Source organism: Gorilla gorilla, chromosome 15, assembly GCF_029281585.2.
Source record: "Gorilla gorilla gorilla isolate KB3781 chromosome 15, NHGRI_mGorGor1-v2.1_pri, whole genome shotgun sequence".
Lineage (NCBI taxonomy): Eukaryota > Metazoa > Chordata > Mammalia > Primates > Hominidae > Gorilla > Gorilla gorilla.
The window spans coordinates 114,636,394-114,657,686 of record NC_073239.2 but is presented as its reverse complement, the minus strand read 5'-3'; the positions used below and the strand labels follow the sequence as shown (position 1 = coordinate 114,657,686).

At 43.3% G+C, this 21,293-nt stretch overlaps 1 long non-coding RNA gene across 1 annotated transcript in view; it reads left to right on the top strand.

The window, feature by feature from the left end:
* The first annotated feature begins 8,907 nt into the window (after positions 1–8,907).
* The window catches only part of LOC134757200 (uncharacterized), a 54,223-nt gene continuing 41,837 nt past the window's right edge, over positions 8,908–21,293 (top strand). The window contains exon 1 of the long non-coding RNA XR_010130896.1: positions 8,908–9,207. This is a non-coding gene — a long non-coding RNA (uncharacterized lncRNA). The remainder of the gene's footprint in view (positions 9,208–21,293) is intronic.

Below are 21,293 nucleotides of genomic sequence, written 5' to 3'. Positions count from 1 at the left end.
AATTAACATTTTTTATTTAAGTAATAAGCTCCAAAGAAGAGATGTAGCTGGAAGATAATAGCCCTTGTGAAATCACGAGGTGTTTGGAGGTGAATCTATGGGCACTTCGCATAATGAGACGACCATCCATGGATGCCAATTTTCATAGAGCTTTTCAGTGCTAATCGTTTTTCCAAGAAATAATTCTGAGAGTCCAAGGTGGAAGCTGAGCTTCAAAGGCTAAATTGCTCAAATAACTTTGGAATTCATGAACTCTCAGGAAATGCTAGTTGTGGGACCAAAGAGGCTGTCATTTGGGTTTGTTAAGAAAATACGATTTGCTTTCTTCAAGGAGAGATGGGTGGTCCTTCTGATGTGGGACTCAGGGCTACAAGACCATTCTGTGCTTCTGGGAAAATCAGCAGCAAAGGTGATGATTCAACAGCCCATTCCCCTTGCTCAGAAGGCAGCAACTGGTCCTGTCCAAACCAGTAGCAGAATAATTTCGGGAAGAGGTGAAAATTTGTAAGACTCGGTATTATGAGGAAAAGGGAAGTCCTCTTAAAAAACAACAACATGTAAGTGAAAATCCAGAAATGGACCCCACACACCCCGAGTACAGGATATGGGGACTGCCCCAACTGTTGCTGTCTGCTGCTCTTCCCAGAGGAGGCAAGGGAAGCAGAAGAAAGACTTCAACTTTTGCAGTCCACAGAAAACTGGACTTGACTTCTGTTTCTGCTACTCATATGCTCTGTGACCATGAGCATGTGATATAGCTTGTTGTTGTTGTTTTTTGAGATGGAGTTTCCCTCTTGCTGCCTAGGCTGAAATGCAATGGTGTGGTCTCCGCTCACAGCAACCTCCACCTCCTGGGTTCAAGCGATTCTCCTGCCTCAACCTCCCAAATACCCAGGATTTCAGGCACCTGCCACCATGCCTGGCTAGTTTTTGTATTTTTAGTAGAGATGGGGTTTCACCATGTTGGCCAGGCTGGTCTCGAACTCCTTACCACAGGTGATCTGCCCGCCTCGGCCTCTCAAAGTGCTGGGATTACAGGGGTGAGCCACCTGGCCCAGCCAGCCTTCATCACATTATTTGATTCCTTTCAATGAGCCAATTTTGATGCCAGCACTGGAGATACAGGTGTCCTGGGCTCAAGAAATTCAGCGTGTGTCCTAAGGTATTACTCAAGTCACAGACCCTTTCCTATTTGATCTCCTGCCCAAGAGGCTTGGACTTTTCTCCAGAGGCTTGGTGCAACTCACACATATTGTGCTAGTCTAGGGCTAGGGGGCTTCACCCTGTTTTCTCATGTATATTTCAGGACAAGGCTTCGAGGGAAGTATTATTAATTCAATTTAATTAAGCCCACTAATCAAAGCTGTGGAGTAGCTTGAACAAGGCCCATGCTAGTTGGCAGTAGAGTAGGTCTCTGGCTTCCCATTGAGTGCTCTTTCCTTGATACCCCATGAGTCCTGGGAAGAGCACCAAGCAGCAGCAGCTACTCACACATGCTCGGGCCAAAGCCCCTCATCACCCTGTGAGCAGAGCAGGGATGGTAGTGCAGAAGCTGAGAGCCAAGGTTCATCATGCTGTCCACTCGGTGCTACCCACTTGGTGGCTAAGGCAGTTCCCAGCTGGGCCTCAGTTTTCTGCTCTTTAAATTGGGCTTGGGGAGACCAATGGCTGCTGTGTTCAGTTGTACACATGAACCCCTGGCCAAAGGGAAAGTGGTGGACAGAATCTAGCCCACTTTCTGCTTGCAATGCTGGGCATCCTCACGTGGAACAGAGCCTGTCCAGAGGAAGGAACAGTCTTTCTGTAAGTACTCAAAAGCTCTATATGTGCTACTGGGTTCCCTCGACAGGCAAAAGCATCTCCACATTTCCTCCCAACACCTTTCGATATCTCCAGTGTGCACAATCCTGAGAGAGAGAGAGAGAGAAACACAAAAGCAGGAGTCCCTCCCCACCACCCGCCAGGGTTAAACTGAATTTATCCCCATGATGTGCATTTATGTGCCTGTTGAGGCAAAGCTGCTCTGTAGAAAGAGCACAGGCTTCAGGATCAGTGAGCTCCAGCTTCACTCCCAGGACCCCACCTCCTAGCCACTGGAACTCAGACATCAGAATGAATGCTGTCCTCTGTCACAGCTATGTGCCAGAGTCTACTATGTGCCAGACCTGCAGGACGTTGGTGCCTGTAGTGACACTCCAGCATCACCAACCCTCTTCTCCCCTCATCTTGCAGAGCAATGAAGGTACTTGGCTACCATGATAGAGTTGGGAAGGAGTTGCTTGCACCTGGACGAGGATTCAGGTGTCTCCAACCCAAAAGCACTTGCTCTTGATTGCCTTGCTCTGCCTCACCCAAGTGAGAATAACCCTGCTTTTCCCCATTGGTTTCTTGTAATGGTCACAGTGGTTCACCATCTCAGGTCAGACCTGGGTTTAAATCCTGGCTTCTTTAAGTTCTAACCTTTTGACCTTAAGAAATCACTAAGCCTCAACTTCTTCACCTTTGAAATGAAGACTACAATGAGGTCCCTAACTGAAAAGCTTATTGTGAGTATTAAATAAAAATTATGTAGATATACACAGGTCATAGGCGCATGGTAAGAGCTCAATAAGTGTGAGATATTATTTAGCAGTGGTTGAAGTGACGCCGGTATTATGTAAGTTCCCAGTCCAGCTCCTCACGTAATGTGGGTGCTCCATGATTGATTATCAGCTTTCTTTCAATGTGGAAGAGTAGAGAGGGATAGAACAATGTTCCAGTGGAAAGTGGAGAAGAGAGACGGCACTTGGGAGCCAGCAGGTTATGTCTTCAGGAACTCAGTGTTGACCTCCACTGTCATTTAAACTTTCTTATTTGTCCTTAAAGAATGTCAATGCCTAGATTTTGAAGTGTTAACAAAGTGTTCCAAAGTGTGTCTCCCCAAGTTCCGTGAATTACAGGTTAGAGAACACTCTTCTAGCAAGCTCCCCATTCCCTTACTCAGGCTCAAGATCTATCACCTGTACCTGGGAACCTGGATGAAGAGGCCTGTCCAGGTGGTTCTTTGTACCTGGGGGTATCTGACCCTCCCTGATTCCTTTCCACCTTCCATATGCTCCCCTCTGACTCACTTCTGTTGTAGCCAAGAGGGCAAGTGTGGAGAGGTTGTTTAAAACAACCTCTCACACACACCAAACCCTATAATCAACCAAAGTGGTCATTTGATCTACGTGGGAAGGCATGCACTCCCGTCGGCTTCCAGGCACCAGGAAGTGACACCAGCAAGCAAGGAAGGCACACCACTAATAGGAATAACTGCCATCTGTCACAGGATGCCTGCTGGTCACCAGGCATTTCACATGCACCGTATCATTAGTATTCACAGCAAACCCTGAGGGAGGCCTTACAGGCTGTGTGTTACAGATGAAGGAACGAGGGTCAGCAGGGTGAAGGAACTTGCCCACATCCTCCACAGCTACTAGGTGGCAGCGCTGGGATTCTAGCCAGGTGTGTCTGACTTGGGAGCCTGGGCCCTGGCCATTCAGCCAGGCTGACATCCAATTTGATATGGTCATCTGAAGAACACAGAAAGTAACAACAGTGAATTTTGAGTCATAAAGACTGAAGGACCCCCATTCAATAGAGACTTTGTTCAGGGCCTCAGAAGCCCTGTAGATGTTTTTGAATAGTAGGTTATTCTCTTTTCTCTGGCAAAATTCAGCAAGTGTTTACTGCAGACCTGCTGTGTGCTAGGAAATGTGCCGGGTTCCTAAAACACACAATAATATTCAATATTGTTCTTCAGAACTCCAAGTCTGACTACCACTTATAATGTTGACTGTGTGACCCTGGGAAAGTTAGTTACCAGTCTTGTACCCTCACTTTCTTATCTGTGTTCTGTATGTCATAAATAGCTGAGATAAATGTATCAAACAACTAGCCCAGCGCATGACCTAGGATAGATGTGTGATCTCTGGTATTAGAAGCAGTTGCAATTACCATGATTGTTTTCCTTGCTTGGTCCACACAATCCCTTCCCCATGGTCTTTCCTTTATCCCCATCAGCCTAAGGATCCAGCCCACTTGCTTCTCCTCTCCCCAGTAAGCCACCTGAGGTTCCCTGGGCTTCCTTTCATCCCCCGTGGTATGTGAAAAACAGGATGTAGAATTCCTTTCTTTCTCCTGTTTTGGTGTCCCCACAGATAAACCTAAAGACTTTCTCACTTCAAGGATTTTACTAACAATTTATCCCAGGGTACAGGAAGGTGCCACAAATGGTCCCAGGCAGAGGCACATCATCTGTGTGTGGCTCCTGAATCCTTCTTTGAGATGGTCCCAGGACATTCTCCTCCACTGTGCCTCTAACTGACCAACTGCTCTTGTTTTTGTTATCTAACCCTAATCAAAGCAGTCATCTCTTTCTGATCCTTTTTAATTTATTCATTTTTATTTTTATTTTTATTTTCATTTTGAGACAGTGTCTCGCTCTATCATCCAGGCTGGAGTGCAGTGGCGCAATCTTGACTCACTGCAACTTCCGCCTCCCAGGTTCAAGTGATTCTCATGTCTCAGTCTCCTACGTAGCTGAGATTGCAAGTGTGCCTCACCACATCTGGCTAATTTTTGTATTTCTAGTAAAGACAGGGTTTCACCATGTTGGCCAGGCTGGTCTTGAACTCCTGGCCTCAAGTGATCCACTTGTCTTGGCCTCCCAAAGTGCTGGGATTACAGACGTGAGCCACCATGACTGGCCAATTTTTAAATTTAAATTTAAACAGAGGTACACAGATTTTTCTATCATGCTGGAATGTACGCACGCTTTATGTAACCATGGTTAACATACTAACATTGTGGGGTTCTGGGATCTGGAGTGACTTCTAGGAGGATATGGTCTGAGCCCTTATCCTTGAAGAATGAGCCTAGACTTGTGAGGTAGATAGATAGAGTGATTAAGGATACTCCAGACAGGGGAAGCAGAGCAAAGGGGCAAAGAGGGTGACAATGTGTTCAAAATGGAGCAAGGCTGTGCAACTGGTGTGCCAGGTTCATGGTTGAGGGTGGGAGGCGAGTGATAGGAAATGGAGCTGGAAAATTCACTTCGGCCTATTGCAATGGTCTTTATAAGCTTCGAATTTATTAGATATTGCTATGGGTTGAAGCGTGTCCTCCCAAGAAAGATATCCACAAATGATAACCCCTAGTACCTCAAAATGTGACCTAACTTGTAAACAGGGTCCTAAAAGAGGTAATCAAGTTAAAATGAGGTTATTTGGTTGGACCCTAATCCAGTATGTTGGGTGTCCTTATAAAAAGGGAGAATGTGGACACAGGAATAGACACACACAGAGAGAGCACAGTGAAAAGGCATGGGATTGGAGTGACACAATGACAAGCAAAGACATGTCTGAGGCTACCAGAAGCTAGGAGAAAGGCCTGGAACAGCTCCTTTTCTAAAACCGTCAAAGGAAGCAACACCCTGCTGACAACACCTCGATCTTGGACTCTGGCCTCCACAACTGTAAGACAACGAATTTCTGGGGGGGTTTTATTTTGTTTTGAGACGGAGTCTCACTCTGTCGTCAGGCTGGAGTGCAATGGCGCAATCTCAGCTCACTGCAATCTCCGCCTCCCAAGTTCAAGAGATTCTCCTGTCTCAGCCTCCTGAGTAGCTGGGATTACAGGCCTGCAAAACCACACCCAGCTAATTTTTGTATTTTTAGTGGAGATGGGGTTTCACCATGTTGGCCAGGATGGCCTCAATCTTCTGACCTCATGATTCACCCACCTTGGCCTCCCAAAGTGCTGGGATTACAGGTGTGAGCCACCACGCCTGGCCATTTCTGTTTTTTTTAATGCCACCCAGTTTGTGAAACTCTGTATGACATCCCTAGCAAAGTGATATAGTCATATACTGAACGATTAACTGCTAACAGGGAAGGCCTTCATTGGGTTGGGAATCCCCAACATGAACATGACAGGTAGTAAAAGCTCCCTCTTTAAAAGGACCAGGAGAGAGTAGAGCTTATTGATCAGGAGCTGAGCTTTTGAAACCAGACTGCCTGCTTTGTCTTCCTTCTCTGCCTCTTTCTTTCTATGTGTCTGGTGCCTCAGTTTCCTGATCTATTCAATGGGGGACATGCTAATATCTAAAGGGTTGCAGGGAAGAGTAAATTATGTCTCACAAGTACCCGCATAATGCGTGGCACTACTAAGCGGTCAATAAATGCTAGCTCTCATTACCAAGCTTGTCTTCCTTTGAATTTTTGCAGTGAAAACTGTTCTCTGCTTGGTAGAATTTGCCCGCAGGCCCCCATGTGACAGGGGCTCTTACAAAAGAGTTTGTTTACATGCATCAAGTTACCAACATTTTCCAAGAAAAGCGTTCTCTTTCACTTGGGTATTTACTTACAGAATCTAGTCCTAGCCCAGAGAAAAGTGATGCTTGTGGCTGGTGAGCTGCTTCTTGACCCTAAACCCCTCCCTCGTAGTTCTGCTCAGCATTTCTAGAATATATCCCAAAGTAATCAAAAGCACAGGCAAGCATGTAAAGAGAGACATGCGGTTTCATAGGAAAAATTAAAGAGTTTAGGCTGGGACCGGGATCTGAATTCCTTCTTGGCTACCAAATAGCAGTATGAACTTTGACCTGTGACCCAGGTCTTTGAGTCTCAATTTCCTCACATGCAAAAAGGAACTACTGCTTTCTTGGGAAAAAATGCCTGGAAATTTAATGAGGCAAAGCCCATGGTGTACCTAGCACATTGCTGACGCATGCCAGGCCTTGGTGCGGACCGTTCTCTGCACCCTTGCCCCACCTGGCAAGGTCAAGGCTATGGCAATGAGGGAGCCAGCGCAATAAAACAAGATCAGTTGCTCCATGAGATTTGGAAGCGCTCATGTCTCCAGATGTCAGGCTGCGAATATTTAGATGCCACAGATATTTGCTCAACTCCCATAAGCTAAAGAATGCACTCCTCACAAATCTCATTTTAGCATTATTTTTATTAAAATCACATTTCAGCCTTGAACCATCAGGACCTTTCCCACTAGCCGGAAATGATTGGTGAGCCAGATGCTGGGTATAGAGTGTCACGAGGTTTCGAATTTGATGAGAGTGACTCCTCTCTGGAAGAATCGAGGGTGACTCACAGGCTGGGAGGACTGCGGGAGCTGGGGAAGTGGGGGTCATGCTACCAGGCTGGGTCCCAAGAGCAGCAGAACCCTAGCACTGAGGAAACACAAAGGGCCAATCTCAGCATTACTGTTGTTAAGAGACATAATTCAAGTATTTTACACAAATCCAAAACAACTTTTTGAAACTTAGACTTTTTAATCTCACAGTGATTCAGTTTAGGACATGTAGCCTCATTGCAGAATCTTTTGGACCACATGGGACATTATGACACAGGCTCGTGTGTACATAAGGGAGTGTGGTGTGCTGATCAACTTGAGGAGTGACAGTCTTGCAGCAGTGATGCAATCTTGGGCATGGTGGCTCATGTCTGTAATCCTAGCATGTGGAGAGGCTGAGGTGGGAGGATTGCTTGAAGCCGGGAGTTCAAGACCAACCTAGGCAACCTAGGCAACAAAGCAGACCTCTGTCTCTACAAAAATTATACAACAATAATTAGCTGGTCATGGTGGTGCATGCCTGTGTCCCAGCTACTCAGGAGATCTAGGTGGGAGGACTACTTAAGCCCAGAAGTTTGAGGCTGCATTGAGCTATGATCATGCCACTTCACTCCAGTCTGAGCCACAGAATGAGACTCCATCTCTTAAAAACAAAAACCAAACAAAACATGTGAGTAGTGTGGGCCCTGCTAACTCTTTCTACACAGGTGACCTCTTCACTAACAATATTCTTATCCCCAAGTGAAATTAAGGTGATTTTGAGACGGAGCCTCACTCTGTCATCAGGCTGGAGTGCAGTGGTGCAATCTTGGCTCACTGCAATCTCCGCCTCCCAAGTTCAAGCGATTCTCCTGTCTCAGCCTCCTGAGTAGCTGGGATTACAGGCCTGCAAAACCACACCCAGCTAATTTTTGTATTTTTAGTGGAGATGGGGTTTCACCATGTTGGCCAGGATGGCCTCGATCTTCTGACCTCATGATTCGCCCACCTTGGCCTCCCAAAGTGCTGGGATTACAGGTGTGAGCCACCACGCCTGGCCATTTCTGTTTTTTTAAGCCACCCAGTTTGTGAAACTCTGTATGACATCCCTAGCAAAGTGATATAGTCATATACTGAACGATTAACTGCTAACAGGGAAGGCCTTCATTGGGTTGGGAATCCCCAACATGAACATGACAGGTAGTAAAAGCTCCCTCTTTAAAAGGACCAGGAGAGAGTAGAGCTTATTGATCAGGAGCTGAGCTTTTGAAACCAGACTGCCTGCTTTGTCTTCCTTCTCTGCCTCTTTCTTTCTATGTGTCTGGTGCCTCAGTTTCCTGATCTATTCAATGGGGGACATGCTAATATCTAAAGGATTGCAGGGAAGAGTAAATTATGTTTCACAAGTACCCGCATAATGTGTGGCACTAGTAAGCTGTCAATAAATGCTAGCTCTCATTACCAAGCTTGTCTTCCTTTGAATTTTTGCAGTGAAAACTGTTCTCTGCTTGGTAGAATTTGCCCGCAGGCCCCCATGTGGCAGGGGCTCTTACAGAAGAGTTTGTTTACATGCATCAAGTTACCAACATTTTCCAAGAAATTAGGGTGTTGACCAATACAATCTCATTGAGATGGGGTTATGAGAGTGGTCCCTAATTCAGTATGACTGTATTCTTATAGAAAGAAGGGAATTTGAAGGCAGACACACACAGGAAGGGGAACACATTTAGAAGATAGAGGTACAGATTAGATTTGTGCAACGGCAAGCCAAGAAATACCAACGGTTGATGACGCTATGGTGTGAAGATTTGTCTCCTCCAAAACTCATGTTGAAATGTAATCCCCAAGGTAGCAGTATGGAGAGGTAGAGCCTTGAAGAGGTGATTGGTCTGCCCTCATGAATGGATTAATCCATTGATGGATCAATGGGTTAATGGATTATCATAGGAGGGGAACGGGTGGCTTTATATTAGGAGGAAGAGATACCTGGGCTAACATGCTCCACTTCCTCATCATGTGATGTCCTGTGCTACCATGAGACTCTACAGAGTTCCCAGCAGCAAGAAGGCCCTGAGCAGATATGGCCCTCTGACCTTGGACTTCTCAGCCTCCATGACTGTAAGAAATACATGCCTTTTCTTTTTAAATTACCCAGTTTCAGGTATCCTGTTGCAAGCAACAGAAAAACGACTAAGATATCTGGTAACAACTGGAAGTAAAGAGAGAAAGCACGGCCCTGCCAAGACCTTGCCTTCTGACTTCCACCCTCTAGAACTATGGGAGAAGAAATTGCTGTTGTTTTGAGCCACCCAGTTTATGACCTACTTTGTTATGGCTGCCCTAGGAAGCTAATGCATTCTCAAACTTCTGTCTCCTTTGACTAGCAGGTAAACCAAATTCCTAACAAAAGGCCACTGGGAAGCCTGCATCTAGCAGTTTTATAAGAACAACAGGGGCCGGATCCAAACTGGAAGGTAACAAAGGGGTAGCTGAGGAGGAAGTGGCTACAGAGTAGACTCTTGTTTTAAGGTCCTTAGGAAAAATATTTAATTTCTCTAAGTCTCAGTTTTCTCATCCCTAGCATGGAGATAACAACAGCACATAGGTTTGTGGTTAAGCAAAATGAATGAGTGATTGCCTGTTAAGTGCTAAGCACCAGGCAGGAAAACAAATAAGCAGTCTCACATTAAATAAATGGAAACAATATTTTAAAGATGTAAATGCTTAATATACATTGTAGATTTAAATGGCTTCTATTAATATGTTCAGTAATTCACCCTTTCTTAGTCCTTAGCACTAGGGGTGTGTTCTGGAAGAAAAGGACACCATTCCTGCTATTCAGAAGTTAATAGATGAATGCAGTCACTGCTTCTGCTACTAATAACAATCCTACCTCCCTAAGTATGGAAAAGGCAACCCAGAGAGCTGACTTAGGATGAGAACATCAATTGGCCACCTATCAAGAAGGGGGACAGCCCAACTCCTGAGCTGTGAATCTGACTATTCTGTGATGAAAACAGAATAGAAATAGACAATAAGAACCTAAAATTAAGATATTTTTCAAATCAAAAGTGAAAAAAGAAATAAGGAAAGTATTATTTAATTGGAAAGCATTATTATTTAAAAGCATTGTCAGAAAGAATTAGGGAGTGGAGAAGCTGTTCAGCCAAGATCAAGGGTTTGCATACATGACTCTTTGATCACACAGGTTTTGAGTGAGTCATAAAATATTTACAGTGCAGAAGCCACTGGACAATGCCTAAGACAAAATCTAATTATATCCTCAAGCCAAAGGGTCACCACCTGATGATGGGACCCCACAGGGCCCAGAAACAGGGCTCCGATGCCCACGTTAGTGTGTGCCCATTGTGTCCTGTTGCCCCTAGGTCCAGGGCTCACCAAATTCCTCAAGAAAGGTCCAGGTTCAGGGATTCCACTTTCCCCATGGCATCCAACTCTCCCACTTTCCAGCTGGCCCTAGAATCTGCCATCTTTCTTGTCTATATACTACATCATGATTTTTCAGAGTTGCTTGCAAAGAGTATATAAATATCACATAGCACACAGTTCAGAGGGTTTGGCTGGTGACTGAGCTGTACCTGAAGAGACCCAGAATCTGGGGAGGTAGGACATGCTCCTCTCACGTTGTGCTCTCAGGCTTTGTGACCTCACCCATCTCCCCACTGATACTCTGAGCCCTTTAAAGGATAGCCTCTCACCTCTATATCCAGCACTCTCTGCAGGTCTGGCTCAATGAATATTCATAAATGAATGCATGGAATTTGAATGAATATGTAAGTGGTGGGGGTGAAAAATACCTAGAGAGGAAAGACTAGTTTGGGACATAGAAGATGTCATTCACAGGGTGACACATGAGTGGATCCTGAGGATGCTGAAGAGTTCCCTAAGCAAGGGAAGTGGGGCAGCCTTGGAGACGGAAAATCATTGTATGCAGGGCTGCTCCTCGCTCTGCTGAGGAAGGGTGAGAAGTTCAGGCTCCTGAGGAGTAAGGGGCAGGCATGGATTTGCCTGAGACAAGCCTGGATATTAGATCTGCCTGGACCAGGAATGAGAGGGCCTCCCTGTTGGAGAACCTGGGATCTCTCTGGAGGGAGGCTGAGCATGAAGGATGGATCTGGGGAACAGGATGACAGTAACCGATTTGAGGTCTAGAAAAACCATAAGTGGGTTACCAATAGATGGAGGACAGCAGGCCAGGAAATCAAGAGACTAGGTGAAAAACGAGAGTCTTGACCCAAGAGGGTGAACTTTGGACAGAAAGGGGAAGGGGTCTAAAAGGCATTTTCCAGACACAATTTTTGACTCACATGGGAAGTGAGGAAAAGGTTTTAACCTCACAGTCTGGGCAGATAATGATGCTCATTTTTGAGACAGGTGGTACTAAAGACGACAAAGCAGAGAGGGGAGCTGAGGGTTCAGTCTGGATTTGTCAAGTTCAAGTCACCAGAGGGACATCCCAGTGAGAATATCCTACTCAAGGGCTTTAAATTATAAAGTTAGAGCTTTAGGATTCAACAATACCTGTAAAGAAGATCTGCAGGTAATCATGGAACCATGACTATATTTCAATATTGCTTTGAATAAAGGGATGCTGACGTTGTGCACTGGAGCTCACCATGTGAAAATCAATTTTCCACACTTTGGAGTTCACAAAGCACATTCACAACCTTCCCCTCATTAACATCCCTACCACCACCACCATCCCTGCTTATGGCATAGACGACCAAGATTAGAAATATGATTTAGCCAATCTGAGAATGACCAAAGTAGGCAGGTTGTTCTAAGATCATGTAACTAAAAGCAGTGCCTCTTGGACTGATGGTCTCAAGTCCAGTTTCAATCTCTTCCCATCCTAGTGTTTTGACCATTGAATCTACTATATGCTAAGCTTTAAAACTCCCATGAGATGTGTTGATGGAGTCCCTAATGCAAAGGGCATTGGATACCTTGCCTGAGCACAGCTCAGAAGAGAAGCTGGAGATTGTAGATGTGGGGCTGTCAAAGCCATCTCTGCAGAGGGAAGGCTGAGTGAGAGTATCTTCAGGGGCAACACAAGATTTCTGTGCATCTGAATAGGGTGAAGCAGGGACTGGAGGCATCTGAAAGCTGAACACATGTGCATTAGAACTAGGCTTGAGTTCAAGTACTGGCTTCAGCACTTATTTATTTATTTATTTATTTATTTTATTTATTTTATTTTTATTTTTATTTTTTTTGAGACGGAGTTTTGCTCTTGTTGCCAGGCTGGAGGGCAATGGCACCATCTCTGCTCACTGCACCTCCGCCTTCCGGGTTCAAGCAATTCTCCTGCCTCAGCCTCCTTAGTAGCTGGGGTTACAGGCACTTGCCACCACACCCGGCTAATTTTTGTATTGTTGGCCAGGCTGGTCTCAAACTCCTGACCTCAGATGATCCACCCACCTTGGTCTTGGTTAAATGGGAGGATTGGTGGATCTTGACTGCTGGGCTGTTACATAAACAAAGTGTAATTCTGCACATGGAGACTGCACCATACTGACTGGTATTGGTAAGTGTTTAGTAAATTCATGTGGTCAGATGGGGAAAGCCAGTTTGTCCATGTTCTTTGTCATAGAATTGCTTTCTCATGGGTCTTGCCCTTTTCTGTGCCCTTGAAGACACAGGGCTTTGCACCAGATGCCTGACAGCTAGTAAATGTTCAAGAAAAGAAAAACAATCCCAGGCAGTAAATCAAAGGATAGTTTCTAATAAGAGAAACAACAGAACAAAGAATACAGGACACATTTGAAAGATCCGGAACCATAACATAAAATAACAGTGTGTCTGGACCTATAAATAATAATGTGTGCTATGTGGGAGAAATGGTTCCCTTTTTATAGGTTTGTAAAACCAGATGAAGGAAGCAGAGGAACACGTGAACTTCCATCTCTTGAAACTGGCACTCACCAAAGGAATGCAGATGAGCTCAGTTACCCAACTATAACGTGGATTGAGAAACAGCCTAAATGTAATAAAATTGATGGTGCCTAATTGTCCAGGGGTTTAGTCCGCAGGGTACAAAGTGGGAAGGGTGTGGTCTGATTCTGCAGGACCATTAATTAATTGAGAGCAGGTTAATGAGGTTTGCCAAGAATATCCTAAATCATAATGGCCTGGGAGCACGATCAAAGTGAAAAGCATAATACAGGGAACTCATCAAAACTAGAATTATGAGTTAAAAATGAGATGCAGCTTGGAAATAATGCAAACAAAAGTATCTGGAGAAAAATGATCAGAAACAACCAGAGAATGCAGTAGGGGGCTCCAGCAAGAAAAGCAATGGAAATGCAAAGACAGTAACAGATTAAATATAGGAAGAAAAGAATGGACTGCATAAGCTGGAAAAGGTTAAAATAATGAGTACTCTGCTGCCAAGTATAACTGTTATGAACCCAGGAAGGTGTGGCTCTGCCTTTCTAGCTGGTTGCATCTCAGAGGAAGATGGAGGTGATGGTTGTGGATATGAAGAGGTCCTAATACATAGGACCTGTGTTAGCTCCAGTAACCTTGAACTTGCTACCTGCACTCCTCATGCCTCAGTGTCTTTGCCTGCAAAGCGCAAATAAAAATAACAACCACCTCCATCCTACAGGGTTCTTGTGAGGAATAGATGACTAAAGATGGGAAAAAATTGAAAATTGTAAAGGTTTTGCAAACAACAGTCATGGGTTCAAACAAACCAAACTAATAAAAAAAGTTCTATAGATGCATCGACTTCATTGATTTACCTGTCAAAGTGAGATTTTTTTTAGTCCTCTGGAGTTTTCCTGTGGAGTGAGAATTAAATTTGTTGATACCTGTGAAATATGTATAATATATCATACATACATATGTATACAAGAAATACACAAAATGACATTTCACATATATACATGAAATAATGACATATATTTCACATGACATGTATAGAAAAGTATCTGGCAATAGAAAATGTTTGAGACATGTTAATGACTTTTCCACAATGTGTCAGTTCTTCTTTGTAAATCAGTTTCTCTCACTAGAATGCACTAGAATGTGCACTCCTTGAGGGTCAAAGCCACCTTATCTATGCTTTATATTTCAGCACAAAATACTCTGTTTGACACCCAGAGATATCTGTGATTGAAAGGGCAAAAATGATAATGACACTTAATATTTATTAATGCTTACTTTGCATGAGGGATTATGTTAGCTGCTTCACCTTTCTTAATTATCATGAAATCATTTGAATTAGGTATTATCATGTGTCTTATTTTACTTATGAAGAAGCAGGTACAGAGAAGTGACATGAAGTTCCTAAATTACACAGTAAGAGGTGGAGCAGAGATGGACTCCATGCCAGGCTTTGTACCACACCACAGTCTGGTCTTCTCACACTAAAAAGGAAGGAATAGATGCACGGATGAACAAGTGAATGAAGGAATGAAAGCATGAGTGAATGAGTGAGTGGCAGGACAATTATCTAACATATTGTAGTGATGGATAATGTTTACATATGCACAGAAGTCAACTCCCAGGAAGCTAGCTGGGAAAGTGTGCTCCTTGGATCCTCTCACAGTTTTCTTGGGCCTCATTTGAATTTCTTTATATATATATATATATATATATATATATATATATATATATATATATATATATTTTAAGTTCTGGGATACATGTGCAGAACATGTAGGTTTGTTACATAGGTATACACGTGCCATGGTGGTTTGATGCACCCATCAACCTGTCATCTTCATTAGGTATTTCTCCTAATGTTATCCCTCCCCTAGCCCCCTACTCCCTGACAGGCCCCAATGTGTGATGCTCCCCTCCCTGTGTCCATGTGTTCTCATTGTTCAACTCCCACTTATGAGTGAGAACATGTGGTGTTTGGTCTTTTGTTCCTATGTTAGTTTGTTGAGAATGATCATTTCCAGTTTCACCCATGTCCCTGCAAAGGACAGAAGCTCATCCTTTTTATGGCTGCATAGTGTTCCATAGTGTATATGTGCCACATTTTCTTTACCTCATCTATCATCGATAGGCATTTGGGTTGGTTCCTAGTCTTTGCTATTGTGAATAGTGCTGCAATAGACATATGTGTGCATGTGTCTTTATAGTAGAATGATTTGTAAATCTTTGGGTATATACCCAGTAATGGGATTGCTGGGTCAAATGGTATTTCTGGTTCTAGATCCTTGAGGATTTGCCACACTGTCTTCAATAATGGTTGAACTAATTTACACTCTCACCAACAGTGTAAGTGTCCCTATTTCTCCACATCCTCTCCAGCATCTGTTGTTTCCTGACATTTTAATGATCACCATTATAACTGGCATGAGTTGGTATCTCATTGTGGTTTTGATTTGCATTTCTCTAGTGACCAGTGATGATGAGCTTTTTTTCATATGTTTGTTGGCTGCACAAATATCTTCTTTTGAGAAGTGTCTGTTCATATCCTTTGCCCCCTTTTTGATGGGGTTGTTTTTCTTCTGGTCAATTTGTTTAAGTTCCTTATAGATTCTGGATATTTGCCCTTTGTCAAATGGATAGATTGCAAAACTTTTCTCCCATTCTGTATGTTGCCTGTTCACTCTGATGATAGTTTCTTTTGCTGTGCAGAAGCTCTTTAATTTAATTAGATCCCATTTGTCAATTTTGGCTTTTATTGCCATTGCTTTTGGTGTTTCAGTCAGGAAGTCTTTGCCCATGCCTATGTCCTGAATGGAATTGCCTAGGTTTTCTTCTAGGGTTTTTATGTTTTTAGGTTTTACATTTAAGTCTTTAATCCATCTTGAGTTAATTTTTGTAAAAGATGTAAGGAAGGGGTCCAGTTTCGGTTTTCTGCATATGGCTAGCCAGTTTTCTCAACACTATGTATTAAATAGGGAATCCTTTCTGCATTGCTTGTTTTTGTCAGGTTTGTCAAAGATCAGATGGTTGTAGATGTGTGGCATTATTTCTGAGGCCTCTGTTCTGTTCCCTTGGTCTATATATCTCTTTTGGTACCAGTACCATGCTGCTTTGGTTACTGTAGCCTTGTAGCATAGTTTGAAGACAGGTAGCATGATGCCTCCAGCTTTGTTCTTTTTGCTTAGGATTGTCTTGGCTATGCAGGCTCTTTTTTATTTCCATATGAAATTTAAAGTAGTCTTTTCCAATTCTGTGAAGAAAGTCAATAGTAGCTTGATGGGGATAGCATTCAATCTATAAATTACTTTGGTCAGTATGGCAATTTTCACAATATTGATTCTTCCTATCCATGAGAATGGAATGTTTGTCTATTTGTTTGTGTCCTCTCTTATTGAGCAGTGGTTTGTAGTTCTCCTTCAAGAGGTTCTTCACATCCGTTTTAAGTTGTATTCCTAGGTATTTTATTCTCTTTGCAGCAATTGTGAATGGGAGTTCACTCATAGTTTGGATCTCTATTATTGGTGTATAGGAATGCTTGTGATTTTTGCACATTGATTTTGTATCCTGAGACTGCTGAAGTTGCTTATCAGCTTAAGGAGATTTTAGGCTGAGATGATGAGGTTTTCTAAATATACAATCATGTCATCTGCAAACAGAGACAATTTGACTTGCTCTCTTCCTATTTGAATACCCTTTATTTCTTTCTCTTCCCTGATTGCCCTGGCCAATACTGTGTTCAACAGGAATGGTGAGAGAAGGCATTCTTGTCTTGTGCTGGTTTTCAAAGGGAATGCTTCTCAGCTTTTGACCATTCAGTATGATATCGCCTGTGGGTTTGTCATAAATAGCTCTTATTATTTTGAGATACATTTTATCAATACCTAGTTTATTGAGAATTTTTATCATGAAGTGGTGTTGACTTTTACCGAAGGCTCTTTCTGCATCTATTAAGATAATCATTTGGTTTTTGTCATTGGTTCTGTTTGTGTGCTGAATTATGTTTATTGATTCGTGTATGTTGAGCCAGCCTTGCATCCCAGGGATGAAGCTGACTTGATCATGGTGGATAAGCTTTTTGATGTGCTGCTGGATTCAGTTTGCCAGTATTTTATTGAGGATTTTCGCATCGACATTCGTCAGGGATATTGGCCTGAAATTATCTTTTTTTTGTTGTGTCTCTGCTGTGAATCTGTCTGGTCCTGGGCTTTTGTTGGTTGGTAGGCTATTAATTACTGCCTCAATTTCAGAACTTGTTATTGGTCTATTCAGGGATTCAACTTCTTCCTGGTTTAGTCTTGGGAGAGTGTATGTGTCCAGGAGTTTTGGTATCAGGATGATGCTGGCCTCATAAAATGAGTTATGGAGGAGTCCCTCTTTTTCTGTTGTTTGGAATAGTTTCAGAAGGAATGGTACCAGCTCCTCTTTGTACCTCTGGTAGAATTCGGCTGTGAATCTGTCTGGTCCTGGGCTTTTGTTGGTTGGTCGGCTATTAATTACTGCCTTAATTTCAGAACTTGTTATTGGTCTATTCAGGGATTCAAGTTCTTCCTGGTTTAGTCTTGGGAGGGTGTATGTGTCCAGGAGTTTATCCATTTCTTCCAGATTTTCTAGCTTATTTGCATATAGGTGTTCATAGTATTCTCTGATGGTAGTTTGTATTTCTGTAGGATCAGTGGTGATATCCCCTTTATCAATTTTTATTGTGTCTATTTGATTCTTCTTTCTTTTCTTCTTCATTAGTCTGGTTACCAGTCTATGTATCTTGTTTATCTTTTCAAAAAACCAGCTTCTGGATTCATTGATTTTTTTGGAGGGTTTTTCGTGTCTCTATCTCCTTCATTTCTGCTCTGATCTTAGTTATTTCTTGCCGTCTGCTAGCTTTTGAATTTGTTTGCTCTTGCTTGTCTAATTCTTTTAATTGTGATGTTAGAGTGCCGATTTTAGATCTTTCCTGCTTTCTCCTGTGGGCATTTAGTGCTATAAATTTCCCTCTAAACACTGCTTTAGCTGTGTCCCAGAGATTCTGGTATGTTGTGTCTTTGTTCTCATTGGTTTCAAAGAACTTACTTATTTCTGCCATAATTTCGTTATTTACCCAGTAGTCATTCAGGAGCAGATTGTTCAGTTTCCATGTAGTTGTGTGGTTTTGAGTGAGTTTCTTAATCCTGAGCTCTAATTTGATTGCACTGTGGTCTGAGAGACATTTTTTTATTATTTCCATTCTTTTGCATTTGCTGAGGACTGTTTTACTTCCAATTATGTGGTCAATTTTAGAATAAGTGCAATGTGGCACTGAGAAGAATATATGCTCTGTTGATCTGGGGTGGAGAGTTCTGCAGATGTCTATTAGTTCCATTTGATCCAGAGCTGAGTTCAAGTCCTGAATATCCTTGTTAATTTTCTGTCTCATTGATCTGTCTAATATTGACAGTGGGGTGTTAAAGTCTCCCATTAGTATTGTGTGGGAGTCTAAGTCCCTTTGTAGGTCTCTAAGAACTTGCTTTATGAATCTGGGTGCTCCTGTATTGGGTGCATATATATTTAGGATAGTTAGCTCTTCTTGTTGCATTGATTCCTTTACGATTATACAATGCCCTTGTTTGTCTTTTTTGATCTTTGTTAGTTTAAAGTCTGTTTTGTCAGAGACTAGGATTGCAACTCCTGATTTCTTTTCTTTTTCTTTCTTTTTTTTTTGTTTGCTTTCCATTTGCTTAGTAAAATTTCCTCTGTCTCTTTATTTTGAGTCTATGTGTGTCTTTGCATGTGAGATGGGTCTCCTGAATACAGCACACCGATGGGTCTTGATTCTTTATCCAATTTGCCAGTCTATGTCTTTTAATTGGGGCATTCAGCCCATTTAGATTTAAGGTTAATATTGTTATGTATGAATTTGATCCTGTCATTATGCTAGCTGGTTATTTTGCCTGTTCATTGATGTAGTTTCTTCATAGTATTGATAGTCTTTAGAATTTGGTATATTTTTGCAGTGGCTGGTACCAGTTTTTCCTTTCTATATTTAGTGCTTCCTTCAAGAGCTTGTAAGACAGGCCTGGTGGTGACAAAATCTCTCAGCATTTTGCTTGTCTGTAAATGATTTTATTTCTCCTTCACTTATGAAGCTTAGCTTGGCTGGATATGAAATTCTGGGTTGAAAATTCTTTTCTTTAAGAATGTTGAATATTGGCCCCCACTCTCTTCTGGCTTATAGGGTTTCTGCAGAGAGATCCGCTGTTAGTCTGATGGGCTTCCCTTTGTGGGTAACTAGACCTTTCTCTCTGGCTGCCCTTAACATTTTTTCCTTCATTTCAACCTTGGTGAATCTGATGATTACATGTATTGGGGTTGCTCTTCTTGAGGAGTGTCTTTGTGGTGTTCTCTGTATTTCCTGAATTTGAATGTTGGCCTGTCTTGCTAGGCTGGGAAAGTTCTCCTGGATAATATCCCGAAGAGTGTTTTCCAACTTGGTTCTGTTCTCTCCGTCACTTTCAGGTACACCAATCGTAGGTAGGTTTGGTCTTATCACACAGTCCCATATTTCTTAGAGGCTTTGTTCATTCCTTTTCATTCTTTTTTCTGTAATCTTGTATTCATGCTTTATTTCATTAAGTTGATCTTCAGTCTCTGATGTCCTTTCTTCCACTTGATTCATTTGGCTATTGGTACTTGTGTATGCTTCACAAAGTTCTCATGCTGTGTTTTTCAGCTCCATCAGGTCATTTATGTTCTCTAAACTGGTTATTCTAGTTATCAATTCGTCTAACCTTTTTTCAAGGTTCTTAGCTTCCTTGCATTGGGTTAGAACACGCTCCTTTAGCTCAGAGGAGTTTGGTATTACCCACCTTCTGAAGCCTACTTCTGTCAATTTGTCAAACTCATTCTCTGTCCATTTTTGTTCCCTTGCTGGTGAGGAGTTGTGATCCATTGGAGAAGAAGAGGCATTCTGGATTTTGGAATTTTCAGCCTTTTGGCACTGTGTTTTTTTTCTCTTCTTGAGTGGATGTCCTTTTTGTTGATGTTGATGCTATTCCTTTCTGTTTGTTAGTTTTCCTTCTAACAGTCAGGTCCCTCTGCTGCACATCTGCTGGCGTTTGCTAGAAACCTGTTTGCCTGGGTATCATCAGCGGAGGTTGCAGAACAGCTAAGATTGCTGCCTGTTCCTTTCTCTGGAAGCTTCGTCCTAGAGGGGCCTTCACAAGATGCCAGCCAGAGCTCTCCTGTATGAGGTGTCTGTTGACCCCTGCTGGGAGGTGTCTCCCAGTCAGGAGGCATGGGGGTCAGGGACCCACTTGAGGAGGCAGTCTGTCCCTTAGCAGAGCTCGAGCACTGTGCTGTGAGATCCTCTGCTGTCTTCAGAGCCAGCAGGCAGGAATGTTTAAGTCCGCTGAACCTGTGCCCACAGCTGCCCCTTCCCCAAGGTGTTCTGCCCCAGGGAAATGGGAGTTTTATCTATAAGCTCCTGACTGGGGCTGCTGCCTTTCTTTCAGAGATGCTCTGCCCAGAGAGGAGGAATCTAGAGAGGAAGTCTGGCCTCAGCAGCTTTGCGGAGATACAGTGGGCTCTGCCCACTTCAAACTTCCCTGTGACTTTGTTTACACTGTGAGGGGAAAACGCCTACTCAAGCCTCAGTAATGGTGGATCCCCCTCCACCCCTCGACCCCACCAAGCTCCAACATCCCAGGTCGACTTCAGACAGCTGTGCTGGCAGAGAGAATTTCAAGCCAGTGTATCTTAGCTTGCTAGGCTCTGTGGGGGTGGGATCCATGGAGCAAGACTGCTTGGTCCCATGGCTTCAGACCCCTTTCCAAGGGATTGAATGGCTCTGTCTCGCTGACGTTCCAGGGTCCACTAGATTATGAAAAAATAAACTCCTGCAGCTAGCTTGGTGTCTGCTTAAATGGCCGCCCTGTTTTGTGCTTGAAACCCAGGCCCTGGTGATGTAGGCACCGGAGGGAATCTCCTGGTCTGCGGGTTGCGAAGACCATGGGAAAAGCATAGTATCTGGGCTGGAGTGCACTGTTTCTCATGGCACAGTCCCTCATGGCGTCCCTTGGCTAGGGGAGGGAGTTCCCCTACCCCTTGTGCTTCCCTGGTGAGGTGACACCCCACCCACCTTTGGCTCACCCTCTGTGGGCTGCACCCACTGTCTGACCAGTCCCAATGAGCTGGATACCTCAGTTGGAAATGCAGAAATCACCTGCCTTCCGCATTGATCTTGCTGACAGCTACAGACCAAAGCTGTTCCTTTTCCGACATCTTGCCATCCACTCCTTCATTTGAATTTCTGACACATCAAA